The sequence below is a fragment of the Ranitomeya variabilis genome, chromosome 5 (genome assembly GCF_051348905.1).
Source record: "Ranitomeya variabilis isolate aRanVar5 chromosome 5, aRanVar5.hap1, whole genome shotgun sequence".
Taxonomy (NCBI): domain Eukaryota; kingdom Metazoa; phylum Chordata; class Amphibia; order Anura; family Dendrobatidae; genus Ranitomeya; species Ranitomeya variabilis.
This window is the reverse complement of record NC_135236.1, coordinates 69,949,413-69,966,938: the sequence shown is the minus strand read 5'-3', so window position 1 is coordinate 69,966,938 and position 17,526 is coordinate 69,949,413.

Here is a 17,526-nt window from a genome sequence, read left to right as displayed (position 1 = left end):
GAATCCGCAACGTGTGCACATACCCTAATACAGACTAACAAGGTGAGTACTGGCAAGAAGGTTAGGGACTGACAGACACCATCGGGAACTAGCAGACCGGGACCTGAAAACTAGCAAGCGTGTATAGGAACAGACTAAAAACGTTGCACAGGCACTTCCCAATAGGTGGTGATACCTTAAATAATAAGTGTATCCAAGCCATTGGCTGGGGACACTTTAGGATGGCGCCATGTCCCTTTGAAGAGAGCGGGACCACGCACTCGCCCTAAGGACAGTGCTTGGGAATCTGCAAGCCGTGCACAGACTCCAGGCAGCAGGATGAGGGAGTTCAAGGCCATAGCGGTGAGTAAATTGGCGTCCCGGCAGGGGAAGAGGGCAGCATGCAGGGATGCCAGCGCTACAGTACCCTTCCTTTATGCCCCCTCTTTTTCAAGCCCACAAGAAATCTCTACAGGAGGAGATGGGCATGGATGTTCTCCCTGGTCTCTCAGGACCAAATCACTTCCAATCCACATGAGAAAACATTTTTTTCCTCTTACCCTCTTGGTGGCCAGAACATTTCCTACCCCAAATACATTTTCAATGCTGACTGGCGCAGGAGTGGTACCAGGATCTTTGAAAAAAAAAAAAAAAAACTGAGGACAACAGGCCTGAGAAGAGACACATGAAAGGAATTTGGGATCCGTAAAGAGGTCAGGAGTTTGAGCTTGTAGGCTACAGCATTAATCGGTTTTAAAACCTTTAAAGGACCGACATAGCAAGGGCCCAGTTTATACAAGGGAACCTTGAAACAGATGACAGCCAGACCATGTCCCCAGGACGAAACAGAGGCAGATCCAGATGTCTTTTGTATGCATGTCTTTTCATACGTTCAGAGGATTTTAACAAGGTGGTCTTGGTGTCCTCCCCAGATCTTAGAAATTCCCTTGACAAGGGACTCAGCAGCAGAAATATCGGAAGTGGTAGGTGGTAGAAACAGGAACGGAATAATAGGATGTTGACCATAAACCACAAAGAACAGAGGTTTGGCAGAGGATTCGCTCACATGGTTGTATTAGAATTCGGCCCAAGGCAGCAGTTCGGCCTAGTCACTATGGTGGGCATTGACGAAGTGCTGGAAGAAGTTAAAGCGCAAAACATGTAGAACAAACTTCTCTGCAAGCACTGGAGCAGATGAAATGCCAGGCAGTGGAGTGAAGTGAGCCATCTTGGAGAAGGAATCCACATCATGTGATACATCGCGTGAGCTGTGCGTGTATCATCAAATGGAACAGGCGAAATGAGACCCACCTTCCTGGTAACGCGGCCAGACCTTATCATGGTACCCGCCCCATATGTCACAAGTGATGATGTGAATAATAGTATTTACTCCGCAATTCTAATCTAGACAATCAACCATAATCAACAGAATGCGCATGCGTTCGATAACACTGATGTATGGGACACATATGATGTATGCTATTGAGGGGGGAGGTCATGTCTGAGGTCCTGACCTGGAAATTCTATTTAACCCCACATGTGACCACCACTACATGAGCCAGGGAGAGTGAATGAGAGCTCATCATAGCTGATTCCTTATGAAGATCACCAATACTCAGTGGCATCCTTTTTATCTTTGCACAACGGTCTGCTTGCCCCCTGATGAACCAGAGAAAATGGAGAAACGCATCAAGGCAACTCCATATATACGATAAGTTATTTTCTTCCTGTACACTATCATGATATATTATTATTACAGCTCCTATTGAGCATATCTCAGTTCTATCTGTATCTGACAATATTACTATTTTTTAGCTGCACCTATGGTCTTTGAGAAACACATGGATTTGGTATATAGAACTATTGAAATGTGCCTATAGCAATGTATACTACACTGCTAAGATACAGACAAAGACATGCTAGGTAGGAGCATTAATAAAATTAGAAAAGGGTACAGACATATCCCTTTTTTGGCTATGTATAGGCTCCAAGAGATTTTTTTTGTGTTTTCACACACGGTGTATTTTTGTTTTGGTGTATTTTACAAATATTAATAATAAATTAAACTTTTAAGGGAATATTACTTTGTAATCTATTTCACCTTCAGAAGCGATCCACAACCACCAAGATGATGGTACATTGGGCCGATACTGGAAGATCAGTGATGAAATCCATAGCGATATGCTGCCAGGAAGCAGATGGTACGAGCAAAGGAAGTCACCAACCGATCGGTAACTGTTTCAGAGTTTTGTTCTGAGCACAAGAGGGACAGGCAGAGATGAAATCCACAATATGCTTGCACAGGGTCGGCCACCAATAGTGCCGGGAATTGAGAAGAGCCGTACTCTTCTGTCCGGCATGGCAAGTTAACTTACACGAGTGACCTCATAGAAGGACCCGCTTCCTATCTTGTTCAGCAACGTATGTCTTTCCAGAGGGGAGGTGAAACAAATCCAACGAAGCAACCGTAATTATTTGGGAGGGTTCAATGATGTGTTGAGGCTCCACCTCATGGTTGGAAGACAGAAATGATCTGGAGAGTGGATTAAGCCGCTGTGCGAACTGCAAATAGGCTAGATTCTTGTGGTCACTGTAGATAACCACCGGATGTACAGCCCCTTCCTGCAAGAATCACCACTCCTCAAGCACCAGTTTTATCACTAGCAGTTCTCTATCACCTATCAAGTAATTGCGTTTTTAAGCAGAGAAGATCTTGGAAAAAAAGCTGCAGGTCACCATATGGCCGGATGAGAACTTCTGGGTAAGATCGGCTCCATCCCCTGAAGAAAAAGCATCCACCTCCAGAAAGATAGGCCTGTTTTAAAGATACAAAGGCGCTCTGCCTTTGGAGTCTATATCTTAGAATTGGCCTCCTTGCGGGCGAGGGCAGAAAAAGGAGCAGTCTGGGAGGAAAAATGGGAAATGAACTGACGGTAGTAACTTGCGAATCAGAGAAACTGCTGGATAGCTTAAAGACCGTCTGGACGGGACCATTTCAGGATGGCAGACACCTTCTCGGGATCCATTTTCAGGCCTGTCTCCTAGATATTGTATACAAGAAACAGAAGAGAAGTATTCTCAGACATGTACTTTTCATATTTGTTGTACAGATGGTTATTCCTTAACCTCGGCAGAACCTGTCGAACATCTCTTCGGTGTGAAGGCAGATCTGGGGAGAACACCGAGATATCGTCCAAGTAAACTACTACACACGTGTAGAGAAGATCCCAGAAGATGTTGTTCACCAGTTCTTAAAAGACTGCAGGAGCATTACAGAGTCCAAACAGCATAAGGCTACTTTCACTCTAGCGTTAACTGCAATACATCGCAAATGCGTCGTTTTGCCGAAAAAACGCATCCTGCAAAAGTGCTTGCAGGATGCGTTTTTTCAGCATTGACTAACATTAGTGACGCATTTGCGACGCATTGCCACACGTCGCAACCGTCGTGCGACGGTTGCGCCGTGCTGTGGCGGACCGTCGGGACCAAAAAACGTTACATGGAACTCCGCCCCCACCTCCCCACACCTCACAATGGGGCAGCGGATGCGCTGGAAAAATGCATCCGCTGCACCCGTTGTGCAGCGGAGACAACGCTAGCGTCGGGGACCTCGGCCCGACGCACCGCGACGGGCTGAGCCCGACGCTAGTGTGAAAGAAGCCTTACACGATACTTGTAGTGGCCATCACGGGCATTAAAGGCCATCTTTCATTCATCTGCCTGGTGTATTCAGATCAGGTTCTACGCTCCACGAAGATCAAGTTTAATGAAGACTCTGGAACCTTAAAGATTATCAAACAGCTCACAGGGAAAAGGCAGAGGACATTTATTTTTGATCATTATTTGATTCAGTCCCCTATAGTTGATACAGGGCCGAAGTGAACGTCCTTCTTCTATACAAAGAAAAATCCAGCTCCAGCCAGGGAGGAGGATTTCTGGATAAATCACCTAGTAAGATTCTCGGTTTCGGTAACGAGGTAGGAAGAAGGAAGGAATACAAGAAGGAAGAAGGAAGGAATACAATAAGAAGGAATACAAAGAAGGAAGGACGAACGGGGATAATGGAAAAATACCAATCATTCAAATATGCACTCACAGACAACAGAGGGGAGTACCAGGGAGAAAAGGTATGCAAAACAAATAGAGAAAGATTTGCAAACAGCCATAAAGTCCAAGCATCAGTCACAGAACAATACTCTAAATGCCTCTACCAACAACCGACTCCTTCATTCCATACCAGGCAATATAAGACTAAAACTGGCAATCCAGATTGCCAGATGCAAGTATATATAGGAGATGGGAGTGGTTAATACTGAACAGCTGTGATAATCCAAGCAGGAAGGCTTCAGATACTCTCAGCTGAACAGTTTAACCCCTGCAGTGCTAACAGAAACCTGCAGGGGTATGTGAAATAAGACGCTTCGGTCTTCTGGCCCCTCTCTGTCGCGATAAACCCATGACAATTACTTCTTAATATCTCATTCAGGACACTGATAGCAATCATCTTTTTTTTTTATTTGGTCTCACGACTGTGGGGACATAATAATATAACCTCATTATCTATTAAAATTAATGTCTTAATATTTTTGCCAATAGGCATGGCTTATTGTCGTTAACTGGCATAAATTATGCCTTGTAAGGTTTTACCATAATTTTATTTTCTTTTGCTTATGTATTGTATAGTTCAGTGCACAATATTACTAATGACTTTAATGGTTTAATAAAAGTTAATTAGTATGTACTCTACAATCTGTGATCCTTAGTCTAAAATGTAGAGTGTGGGCTGTTCGGAGCGCCGTATTATCTAGCACACACGGTGCCTCCTCTATGATTATTTTTGTAAATTGCTGGTACAAGGTACTGATCTAGATGACTGCATTCATCTCAGGCAGCAGTGACACTCAAGCATGCCATCAGGAAGTTCCAGAGGAATTTAACCCCTTAGTGACAGAGCCAATTTGGTACTTAATGACTAAGCCAATTTTTATAATTCTGACCACTGTCACTTTATTGAGGTTACAATTCTGGAAAGCTTTAAATGTATCTCGCAGATTCTGAGACTGTTTTTTCGTGACATATTGTACTTCATGTTAGTGGTAAAATTTCTTCAATATGACTTATGTTTATTTTTTTAAAAAAAACAGAAATAAGGCAAAAAGTTTGAAAGTTTTGCAATTTTAAAACTTTGAATTTTTATGCCCTTAAATCAGAGAGTTCTATCGCACAAAATACTTAATAAATAACATTTCCCACTTGTCTACTTTACATCAGCACAATTTTGGAAACATTTTTTTTTTGTTAGGAAGTTATAAGGGTTAAATGTTGACCAGCGATTTCTCATTTTTCCAACAAAATTTACAAAACCATTTTTTTAGGGACCATCTCACATTTGAAGTCAGTTTGAGGGTTCTATATGGCTGAAAATACCCAAAAGTGACAACATTCTAAAAACTGCACCCCTCAAGGTGCGCAAAACCACATTCAAGAAGTTTATTAACCCTTCAGGTGCTTCACGAGGACTAAAGCAATGTGGAAGGAAAAAATGAACATTTTACTTTTTTCACAAAAAATGTACTTTGGAACCAAAAAAACCCTATTAACCATCATAAAATAACTCCCTCAGTGGAAAATAGTTTGAAACAGTGGCGTAACCAGAATATGATGGGCTCCGGTGTAAGATTATATATAGAGAGAGATATGACATAGATATATAATATCCCCCATCCTGGTATCTATGTCCCTTTCCCTGGGTCTCATCCTGATATATATATCCCATCCAGGGATGTGTCCGTTATCCTGGGTCCCATCCTGATATACCATCCTGATAATATATTATGTCCCTTATACTTGTATAATGTCCCTTATCCTGGGCCTCATCCTGGTATATATCCCTTACCCTAGACCCCATCCTGGTAATATGTCCTTTTATTCTGGTATATGTACTTTTATCCTGGGCCCCATCCTGCTATATCTTCCCCATTCTACTGCTGTTCTTTAATGCATAGAAAAAAAACCATTATACTCACCTTCCCACCACTCTCCCAAGCTGCAGCATCATCTTCTGAAGCCGCCAACTGACTTCAGCATACAAGCAATGGGAGCTCATGACTTCATTGCCATGTTCTCCCGGTCACGTGCACACCGAAGTCAGCTGCTGGTCTCTGATTGGCTGGCAGCATGAATTGCCGTGCACGGATCCAACAAGTCTATGCGCTGCAATACACTTCAACTTCCTTGGACGCACATCCAGTTGAAATTTCTACTGGCCGTGGTCATTACGCCCCTAGTTTCAAACAACTAAGAGCTATAAAGATCAAATTAAATCATACTGGGAACTATGGAGCTTACAGAACTATACAAGACAGGCACAAGGTTCTACATGTCCTTCATTCACTGCAATGTGATTGTGGGGTGCTAATAGGTTGCTTTGACAACTAAGGGTCTGCTATGACACTCCGGAGGAAACCAGCCTGTGGCTGTCATTCTTAGGAGACCGTGATTTCTACTATACTGCAATACTGTATAGACATTAGATATTTTTCCACTTAATTTGGAAAAAAAAAAAAACTAATTTAGAAACTGATGGCAGCGACATATCATAAAAAATAAGTTGAGACAGGGCCATGTCTAAAATTAAAAGAACTCACCAAAAAGGACAGAAAATTGAAAAGAGACAGAAAAAAGCAGCTGTATTTACCAACATCAAGGCACTTAATGCACTGCAGGATGTAGCAGCCCCATGATAAAGGTGGAGGCAACACAGGTGCTTGGTTTTACAAATATACATATATAAAGGTTTCAGTGGGGAAAGGGGAGTAAGCTGCAGCCGCATATCTCTGGTGGTAGCTTTTCTTTCATCATGTTCTAAGGGATATGTTTTCTCGTTGTGGAGAGTGACATGCCAGGTCTCACACACCACTATGAGGAGACTTAAACGCCCTCCATCCTACATTGGGAAATTAAATATGCAAACTGTCTCTTCAGAGAAGAAGAGGACTTAAACTCTAGCGCCACCTATTGGAAGTAGCGATCCTACAAGTCATTATCGACCCTTGAAATAGGACTTTGGATAGAAGCCAAACCAGAATCCCAATTTGCAGACACGGTGTTTTGGGGTATTGCCCCTCGTCAGTGCAAAGTATGATTTGGCTGGGAGAGAGGCTGTGTGGGATCTAAGGGGTAAGGTTTCTCCTTGTGGAGAGTGACATGCCAGGTCTGGGATGCCAGTATGAGGAGACTTAGATGCCTTGCATGCTCCTCTGGAAAATTAAATTTAATCATGTTGAAATTCAATATCTTGATTCTTCTTTGCCCCAATTTCTGTAGTTGGGATAAAGTTGGGACACCCCACACGCATTAGATGGTAAGCCTGTGCTGCTGAAATTGGCGGACACTAACCTAAAATGTACGGGCACTTGTATTATTTCTATTTATTTTACTCATTGATTTCCACTGCACGTTACAGACATTTGTGTGCGATTTATCCTCCTGCTTTTGGGAATAGATCTACTTTTGTTGGGTTTCTGTGGTTCCTCTTTACAAAGCAGGGAGTTTCTGCGGCACATGCCTATAATATAGCTTGTGTAAAACAATGGGATATTGTTAATTCCTATAAATGTGAGCGGCTTTATTCACCTGTGTTCGTTAAAAGACGAAAGGGAGGAGGGGGGATGCAGCTGCAGTATATTTTTTTCCATTTCTCTGAAATTGTTTGCTATACCTCCAAATGCTTAAAGAGGACATTTCAACTGTTGAGTATGTACAACCGGCCACATTATGGAATAGTGGTTGCAGAGATTAATAAAAGATATAGTTTATATTTACAGGCTGGGAATTGTAGCTGTGATATATGCAAGAAAATACGCCTGTAATACTGTGTCCTGTGAGATCTGAGTTTTCCTGATTTATTTACGCAGAGGACGTTCCGAGCTCCGCTCCCATTACTATGGCCTCATGTCTGTATATACACATTACTTGTATCTCTCCTCCTAAGATTGTAACCTCTCCTTTTCATAGGCTGTTTGCACAGTTTGGCGCTGCAGATTATCCTGCCCTACGCAGTAATAGATTTAGAGAAGTCTTACTATAAAAAAGTCTCATTTCTACTGCTCTGTGGCCCATGGCAGAGTCCCCACCGATACTATATCATTCACTTTTCTCACTAGTACAGTTCTGCCTGAATTTTCAGGTTTTTCCCCCACCTAAGGCTACGTTCACATTTGCGGTCAGCGCCGCAGCGTCGGGCGCCGCAGCGGCGCCGCATGCATCATGCGCCCCTATACTTAACATGGGGGCGCATGGACATGCGTTGTGCTGCGTTTTGCGCCGCATGGCCGCAAGCGTTGGACGCAAGAAACGCATCAAGTTGCATTTTTTTTGCGTCCAACTTTCGGCCAAAAACGACGCATGCGGCGCAAAACGCAGCGTTTTAGCGTGCGTTTTGCCGCGTTTTTGTTTGCGTTGTGCGCTGCGGCGCCGACGCTGCGGCGCACAACGCAAATGTGAACGTAGCCTTAGCTTGGACTCGGAGTTTGTGCGCACTCCAGGACCTTGATTTTGCTGCCAATATCCTCAGACCTTAGCTCCATGGCTGATTGTGCTCTGTGCTTAGCAGCCCCAAGGTCAGATAAGGCTCCATTCACAAGGCTCAATAAGTCTTGTGGACACATAATAAATTATTCATTAGGTCACAAAAGTGTAACGTTACACGGCCGGTAAGGAACGTTATGTGTCACTGCTACCTCATCACGCAATACAAGTGAATGGGGTTACATTGTGACCCCATAGGATACCACATCCAAGTCTGATTTTTTGTGACTTGTTTGTTCCGGTACTCTAGAATTCGGAATGCAACACTATTCTTTTGTATTCCGCTGCGACACATCTTTAGCCATGCAATCGGCATCACATCCAAAGTTGTTGTGTAGCTCCAGCCTTAAAGGCCATATCCACTTTTGCAACTTTTTATTGCTCCAGTGCTGCTAAAATAAAAAAAAACATTTTGTATACAGTTCTGCCACAGACTACAGCTAAACCTATCTAATGTGATTCTTCAGCCATCTTAGGGCCCCTATACACACAGTCAGCCAAATCCAACGTCATCGATGAAACTTCCACAGTTTAATGTGTATGGTGCGGAGGCCGACTGATGGTCGGGAGAGATGACTGATTGTCAGTCGGCGGCTTTCTCTTAGAAAAAACAGGTATGCTTGGCCATATGAGCGCTCCTGTGTATGGGGGAGTCAGTTCAGATGGCTGTCAGCAGAACAATCAGCCAAAGCATCGTTCGGCCAACAGCCATCTAATGTTTTTGGTCGACCTTATGTAATAACCATGGAAGATGGTTACATTACAGCAAAATCAGTCTACTTAGGAGCTGAATCCAGATGCATATTTCCAAGCTGGATGCAGAGAGGAAATAGGATATACGGGTCAACAGAGCCCTATGGCTAAAAACCATTATGTGAACAGACCCCAATAAGAATTTTTACTTTTGTCTCTCTTGATTTCCTCACTACTGCAACAATTAACAAAAAAACGCTTGCTCTGGGGTTGCCATGATTGCAACAACTTGTTCTCTGAATATATACATAAGAACACAAGTCACATGACAGGATGTCCAAGCACATGTTACCACGGTAATCCCAGAGCAAGCACAATATTGATGTCTACAGAAGTCAAGAAATAATCTTGAAATGCGTCATACTTTTGTGCTACATTTAGTACACTACCCCTTTAATTTAAAGCTGTTTTGTCTTATGTGAAACTTTCTGTGCTGTGTAAAATGTTTTTGTATTCACAAGTATAAGTTTTTTCGCATAGGTTAGTAACTAGGGAAGAGCGAACGTCCTCTATGATACTCGGACATCACTTCAGTATCTTGGGGGCTCAGATATGCTCAGCACTCGACGAGGATTAGAGGGGGCTCAAATTTGAAACTTGAATCTCCAGCCCTGCACATTTGGCTCCTGTTACACAGCCGATAAGCATGCAAGGATTGCCTGCCAGTCACTGTAATGACGTAGCCATCTTGGTTGTGGCATTACGGTGATTGGCTGGCTGCATTACCTCATCAGGGGTTATAAAAGGACAGGCCCTGCCGTGCTCTGCTCAATATCGCCATTGCACAGCTCAAGGACAGTTTTTATTGGATGGAGGGAGTGCTTGTCCAGGGCTGTGTGAGTTATAGGGACGGACAGAGCAGTAGCCATGGCCATCTGCAGCAGTGTGCCCTGGCCTCCCATCATATAAACACACTGTCCATCATCCCGCATACCTGCAGCATCTTCTTCAACTCCATCAGGGACCTCACCACATTTCAGGAGGTTCTCTGGACCCACTTTGGAATAAATAGATTCACAGTCCATTCCAACTTTAACAAGAACTTCTTTACTAGGACTTGGACACAGCATATTCATGTTCTTTCTAGCATAATCATCATCAGAGTTTACAGAAATTGACTCCTATTCTGTCCCTTTCCTTTCTGTCACTAAGCCCGCTTCTGGGATGGACCGAACCTTTTGAATCCTCAGCGTCTACCCTGTGCAGGCTTAATCCATTAGAGGAGCACCATGACCACTTCGCCCCAGTCCTGAGGGCATCCGCCCACGTGATAAGCTGCCACATCCAGGATGACCTGCCCATACTGCTTAGTCTTCTGGTGGCAGCTGCAGACCCACTTAAACTGCACAGTCAGCTCTGCTGCTGTATCTCCCTCCTGTGGCAATCCAGGTCCTGAATATCTGCTGGGTTCTGTGCCTTAATAACATTGCGTGGCATGGTGTTGCCCAGAGCTAGCCAGCCCTCCTGAGCTATGGGCACCCTGGCCCAACTCCCTCTTATCAGGAAGTCCTTTCTAACTTATCCCACCGTGCCCCTCCTATGTGAACCATAACTATTTACCATGCCCCATCTAGTGGCCAATCTGAGGTTACTCACTTTCCCTACTAACCAATGAATGTAGATACACAGCAGTAATGCACATATAAACAACATCATGAGAATAAGGGATGTTTGCATGATCCCGGCACATCCCCTACATATGCACAGATTAATGAATCAGAATCCTCTAGTGTTGATACTGGTGCTGAAGCTAAACCATCATATTAACAGTAATTCTAAGGCCTAATCTTGTGCATTGCTGTATGTATCAGGTACAGTCTGCATTTGACCAAGGGAAGGACAGGTACAGGAGCAGGAAGAGTGCCTGAATATAGTCTCTAGGCAAGGCTTAGGGCTTTGCAGTCTGTTGCAAAATACAGCTCTGGCAAAAATTAAGAAGCCACCACATCCAAACCCTGTCATGGGCAGCCCAATCTCCAGACCTGAACCCCATTGAAAACCTCTGGAATGTAATCAAGGGGATGATGAATAGTCGCAAAGCCATTAAACAAAGAACTGCTTAAGTTTTGGAGCCAGAAGCAGTGTGAAAGACTGATGGAAAGCATGCCAAGACGCATGAAAGATGTGATTAAAAATTCTGTTTTTTTCCACAAAATATTGATTTCTGAACTCTTCCTGAGTTAAAACATTAGTATTGTTGTTTCTAAATGATTATGAACTTGTTTTCTTTGCATTGAAGTCTGAAAGCACTGGGTTTTATTTTAATTTTGACCATTTTTCTTTGTCAGAAAAAAAATAAAAAAATTATTGCTTGGAAAGAAGTTTTATAGACTAAAAGAACAATTTACATTTTACTCAAAAATATACCCATAAAGAGAAAAATCAGACAAACTGAACATTTTGCAGTGGTCTCTTAATTTTTGCCAGAGCTGTATATAGGTGCGGCAGTTAACCACATTCTTTTTTGGGGGGTTAAAAAAATGACTATATTGTCATCCATAGAGTATTAGTTGCTTTGTGGTACATTTTGGTGTTAAATAACACTCCAAAAAAGCATTGAAAAATATTTCTGGATTCAGTTAGTCATCCATACAGGCTCCATTGTTCTTAAAAGAAGTGTGTGCACTTTGAAAATGCCCCCAGCCAATAACTGGTAGGCATCTTGTATAAGAGGCACCCTCTCTAGTAGGGAGGTCTCTGAGCAATCATTTAGTGTGTGTGCAACTGTATGTTTCCAGGTCCCCCGTTCTATTATCCTGGGTAAACTACCCAGGTTCGTGTTTCTGCAAACCTGTTTAGTCTGAAAGTTAGCCTTTATCCTGACTTGTCCGAACCAGAACCTGAAGCTGTTCTGGCGGTACCTGAACCTGAAGACGCTCCTTGTGGGACCTGAACCTGAAGCCGCTCCGGCGGGACCTGAACCTGCTCCATGTGTGTGACAGTTTCCTAATCTCAGTGCTCCCGTTCGCAAAATCTGTTCCATTCCTATGGCAAGAATAGTAAAGTTATTTTGTTTATCCCTTTTTATTTTTATGTAACTGCATATACTGTAATGTTCCCATTGTAAAATCTTTTGTTTATTTTTATATGCACTGCCTAATTGTTGGTTAAAAAATATATAAAATGTCATAGCTTTGTTCTTTTTCCTGTATAAAGCGCACCCCTAAAGCCTTGTAATATACCACGTTACCGGTAACGGATGTCCAATCGGTTTCTTTAAATGATTGGTGGTGGTAGCTAGTCTTTTCTTTGGGTATGGCGGAGCTTGGCAGTGACCCTACAGAAGTATATATACATATCCATGTGTTGGAATTGGAGGTGTATATACTATATTAGATGGTGGCCCGATTCTAACGCATTGGGTATTCTAGAATATGCATGTCCACATAGTATATAGCACAGCCACGTAGTATATTGCCCAGCCCACGTAGTATATTGCCCAGCCACGTAGTATATTGGCCAGTTACGTAGTATATTGCCCAGTCACGTAGTATATTGCCCAGTGACGTAGTATATTGCCCAGTCACGTAGTATATTGCTCAGCCACGTAGTATATTGGCCAGTTACGTAGTATATTGCACAGCCACGTAGTATACAGCACAGAGCCATGCAGTATAGTGCCCAGCCACGTAGTATATTGGCCAGCCACGTAGTATATTGCCCAGCCACGTAGTATACAGCACAGAGCCATGTAGTATATTGCCCAGCCACGTAGTATATAGCACAGCCATGTAGTATATAGCACAGCCACGTAGCATATTGCACAGCCACGTAGTATATTGGCCAGTTACGTAGTATATTGCCCAATCACGTAGTATATTGCCCAGCCACGTAGTATATTGCCCAGCCACGTAGTATATTGCCCAGCCACGTAGTATACAGCAGAGCCACGTAGTATATTGCCCAGCCATGTAGTATATTGCCCAGCCACGTAGTATGTAGTATATTGTCCAACCACGTAGTATATTGCCTAGCCACGTAGTATATTGCCCAGCCACGTAGTATATTGGCCAGCCACGTAGTATATTGGCCAGCCACGTAGTATATTGCCCAGCCACGTAGTATACAGCACAGAGCCACGTAGTATATTGCCCAACCACGTAGTATATAGCACAGCCATGTAGTATATAGCACAGCCACATAGCATATTGCACAGCCGCGTAGTATATTGGCCAGTTACGTAGTATATTGCCCAATCACGTAGTATATTGCCCAGCCACGTAGTATATTGCCCAGCCACGTAGTATACAGCAGAGCCACGTAGTATATTGCCCAGCCACGTAGTATGTAGTATATTGTCCAGCCACGTAGTATATTGCCTAGCCACGTAGTATATTGCCCAGTCACGTAGTATATTGCACAGCCCACGTAGTATATAGCACAGCCCACGTAGTATATTGCCCAGCCCATGTAGTATATTGCCCAGCCACGTAGTATATAGCAGAGCCCATGTAGTATATTGCCCAGCCACATAGTATATAGCACAGCCCATGTAGTATATTGCACAGCCACGTAGTATATAGCAGAGCCCATGTAGTATATTGCCCAGCCATAGTATATAGCACAGCCCATGTAGTATATTGCCCAGCCACGTAGTATGTAGCAGAGCCCATGTAGTATATTGCCCAGCCACATAGTATATAGCTGAGCCCATGTAGTATATTGCCCAGCCACGTAGTATATAGCAGAGCCCATGTAGTATATTGCCCAGCCACATAGTATATAGCACAGCCCATGTAGTATATTGCACAGCCTCGTAGTATATAGCAGAGCCCATGTAGTATATTGCCCAGCCACATAGTATATAGCAGAGCCCATGTAGTATATTGCACAGCCTCGTAGTATATAGCAGAGCCCATGTAGTATATTGCCCAGCCAGTATATAGCAGAGCCCATGTAGTATATTGCCCAGCCACGTAGTATATAGCAGAGCCCATGTAGTATATTGCCCAGCCACATAGTATATAGCAGAGCCCATGTAGTATATTGCCCAGCCACGTAGTATGTAGCAGAGCCCATGTAGTATATTGCCCAGCCCATGTAGTATATTGCCCAGCCACGTAGTATACAGCACAGCCCATGTAGTATATTGCACAGCCCACGTAGTATATAGCAATGTGGGCATCATATCCCTGTTAAAAAAAGAAATAAAATAAAAAATAGTTATATACTCACCTTCTGGATCCCCCGGATCCAAGCGAAGCGGTTACCGACGCTGCTCGTGCGCTCCGGTCTCAAGAGTGCATTGCGGTCTCGCGAGATGATGATGTAGCGGTCTCGCGAGACCGCTACGTCATCATCTCGCGAGATCGCAGCATGGACCGGTTACCGGAGCGTCGTAAGCGGGAAAGGCCTGTTGTCGATCCGGGGGCCGACGGACAGTGAGTATATAACGATTTCTTTTTTTAAATTATTTTAACATTAGATCGTTTTACTATTCATGCTGCATAGGCTGCATGAATAGTAAAAAGTTGGTCACACAGGGTTAATAGCAGCGATAGGCTACTTTCACACTAGCATCGTGCACTGCACATCGCCATGCGTCGTTTTCTAGAAGAAACGCATCCTGCAAAAGTGCTTGCAGGATGCGTTTTTCTCCATAGACTAGCATTAGCGACGCATTGCCACACGTCGTGCGACGGTTGCGTCGGACTGTCGCCACCAAAAACGTTGCATGTAACTTTTTTGGTGCGTCGTGTCCAGCATTTCCGACCGCGTATGTGCGGCCGGGACTCCGCCCCCTCCTCCCCGCACCTCACAATGGGGCAGCGGATGCGTTGAAAAACAGCATCCTCTGCCCCCGTTGTGCGGCGCATTCACTGCTAGCGTCGGTATGTCACAACGACGCAATTCGTCGTGCGTCGTACGACGCTAGTGTCAAAGTAGCCTTAACCGAGTGCGTTACACCGCAGTCAACGCTGCCATTAATCCTGTGTTAGTGCAGACTGGAGGGGAGTATGGAGCGGGCACTGACTGCGGGGAGGAAGGAGTGGCCATTTTTCCGCCGGACTGTGCTCGTCGCTGATTGCTTGTGGCTGTTTTGCCACGACCAATCAGCGACTTGGATTACATGGCAGACAGAGGCCGCGACCAATGAATATCCGTGACAGACAGACAGACAGAAGGACGGAAGTGACCCTTAGACAATTTTACAGTAGATGTTCACTGTGACGGGCACAGTAACCTGCCTAGTAGCAAAAGCAGCCGTGGCCTCGTCCAATTGTGTGATAGTCCTGACGATTGGAGGCAGCGGAGTGCTATGCGTGCCAAATTGTTGGCTGCGGTGGAATATCTTTGTGATCTCCCTGACATACACATAGGACATCCTATTCTAAAAGGTTATTTGAAATTACAATTACCCTTTAAGCCCTTCCTGACATTTGCAGTATATACACGTCATGGTTGGGAAAGACTTCATGACTAATGAGGTATAAATACGTCATGGTGATCACCCTCGCTGTGCGTGGGTGATCGCCGCTGGGTGCTCAGCTAACTTGACAGAAGTGGCGCTAACAGCGTTCCCAGAAGTTTAACCCCTTAAATGCTGGGACTGATATCGATCACAGCAATTAGAAGGCAGGGAGAGGGAGGGGACTCCCTCTCCCATTTGATTGGCGCCGTCACCACGAGGGCTCAATTGTTGCTATTCAGACTGCTGAATGTGAAAGAAGCATAAGCTGGGCATAATGTAATGGTGACTGCAGCATAATGGGCACTACAATTTACGACAATAAAAGCAGATTTGCAATTTTCACTCACCAACATCCGCGGTTACTTGTCTCTGGAAAACACCTATGGAATAAAATCATCACTACACCTGTAGATAAATTCCAGTATAATTGTAGCCGTGTGGCTAAGCAGTACTATACAGCCACATATGGGGTATTTGCACGGTCAGCAGAAATTGTGTGACAAATTTTGGTGCCATTTTTACCCAATTTTCCCTTGTGACAATGTAAAATTTGGGGCAAAACCAAAATTTTTGTGGCAAAAATGTATTTATTTTTTCTTCACTGCCCAATGTCATAAAATTCTTTGACACACTTGTGGTGTCAATATGATCACTGCACCTCTAGATTAACTTATTGAGAGGTATTTTGTAAAATGGGGTCACTTATGGGTTGGTTATGCTGTTCTGTCACCTCATGGGTCTGCCAATGTGACATGGCTAATGATTCCAGCAAATTTTGTGTTCAGAAAGTCACACATGGGGTATCTGCATACTCTGGAGAAATTGCACAACAAATTGTATGGTGCAATCTCTACTGTTACTCTTATAAAAATGCAAAATTTTGGGCTAAAAGAACACTTTTGTGGGAAAAATGTGATTTTTAAGAATACATTTTCACGGCTCTATATTATAAACTTCTATTGAGCACATGGGGGTTCAAGGTGCTCAACACACATCTAGATACATTCCTTGAGGGGTCTAGTTTCCAAAATCGGGTCACTTGAGTTTTTTTTCCTACTGTTTCAGCACATCAGGGGCTTTCCAAATGTGACATGGCGTCCGTTCTCAATTCCAGCCATTTTTGCATTCAAAAAGCCAAAGTGCTCCTTCCCTTCCGAGCTCTGCCATGCGTTCAAACAGTACTTTTTCCCGACATACAGTTGTGTGAAAAAGTGTTTGCTCCTTCCTGATTTCCTATTCTTTTGCATGTTTGCGACACTTAAATGTTTCAGATCACCAAACAAATGTAAATATTACGCAAAGATAACACAAGTAATCACAAAATGCAGTTTTTAAATGAAGGTGTTTATTATTAAGGGAAAAAGAAAATCTTAAAACTACAGGGCCCCATGTGAAGAAGTGATTGCTCCCTAAACCTAATAACTGGTTGGGCCACCCTTAGCAGCAACAATTGCAATCAAGCGTTTGCAATAGCTGGCAAGGACTCTTTTACAAGTTTCTAGAGCAATTTTGGCCCACTCATATTTGCAGAATTGCTGTAATTCAGCTACATTGGAGGGTTTTCGATCATGAACCTACTTTTTAAGGTTATGCCACAGCATCTCAATTGGATTAAGGTCAGGACGTTGACTAGGCCACTCCAAAGTCTTAATTTTGTTTTGGTTTTTTAAGCCATTCGGAGGTTGACTTGCTGGTGTGCTTTGGATCATTTTCCTGCTGCATAACCTAAGTGAGCTTAAGCTTGAGGCCATGAAAAGATGGCCGGACATTATCCTTCAGGATTTTTGGTAGAC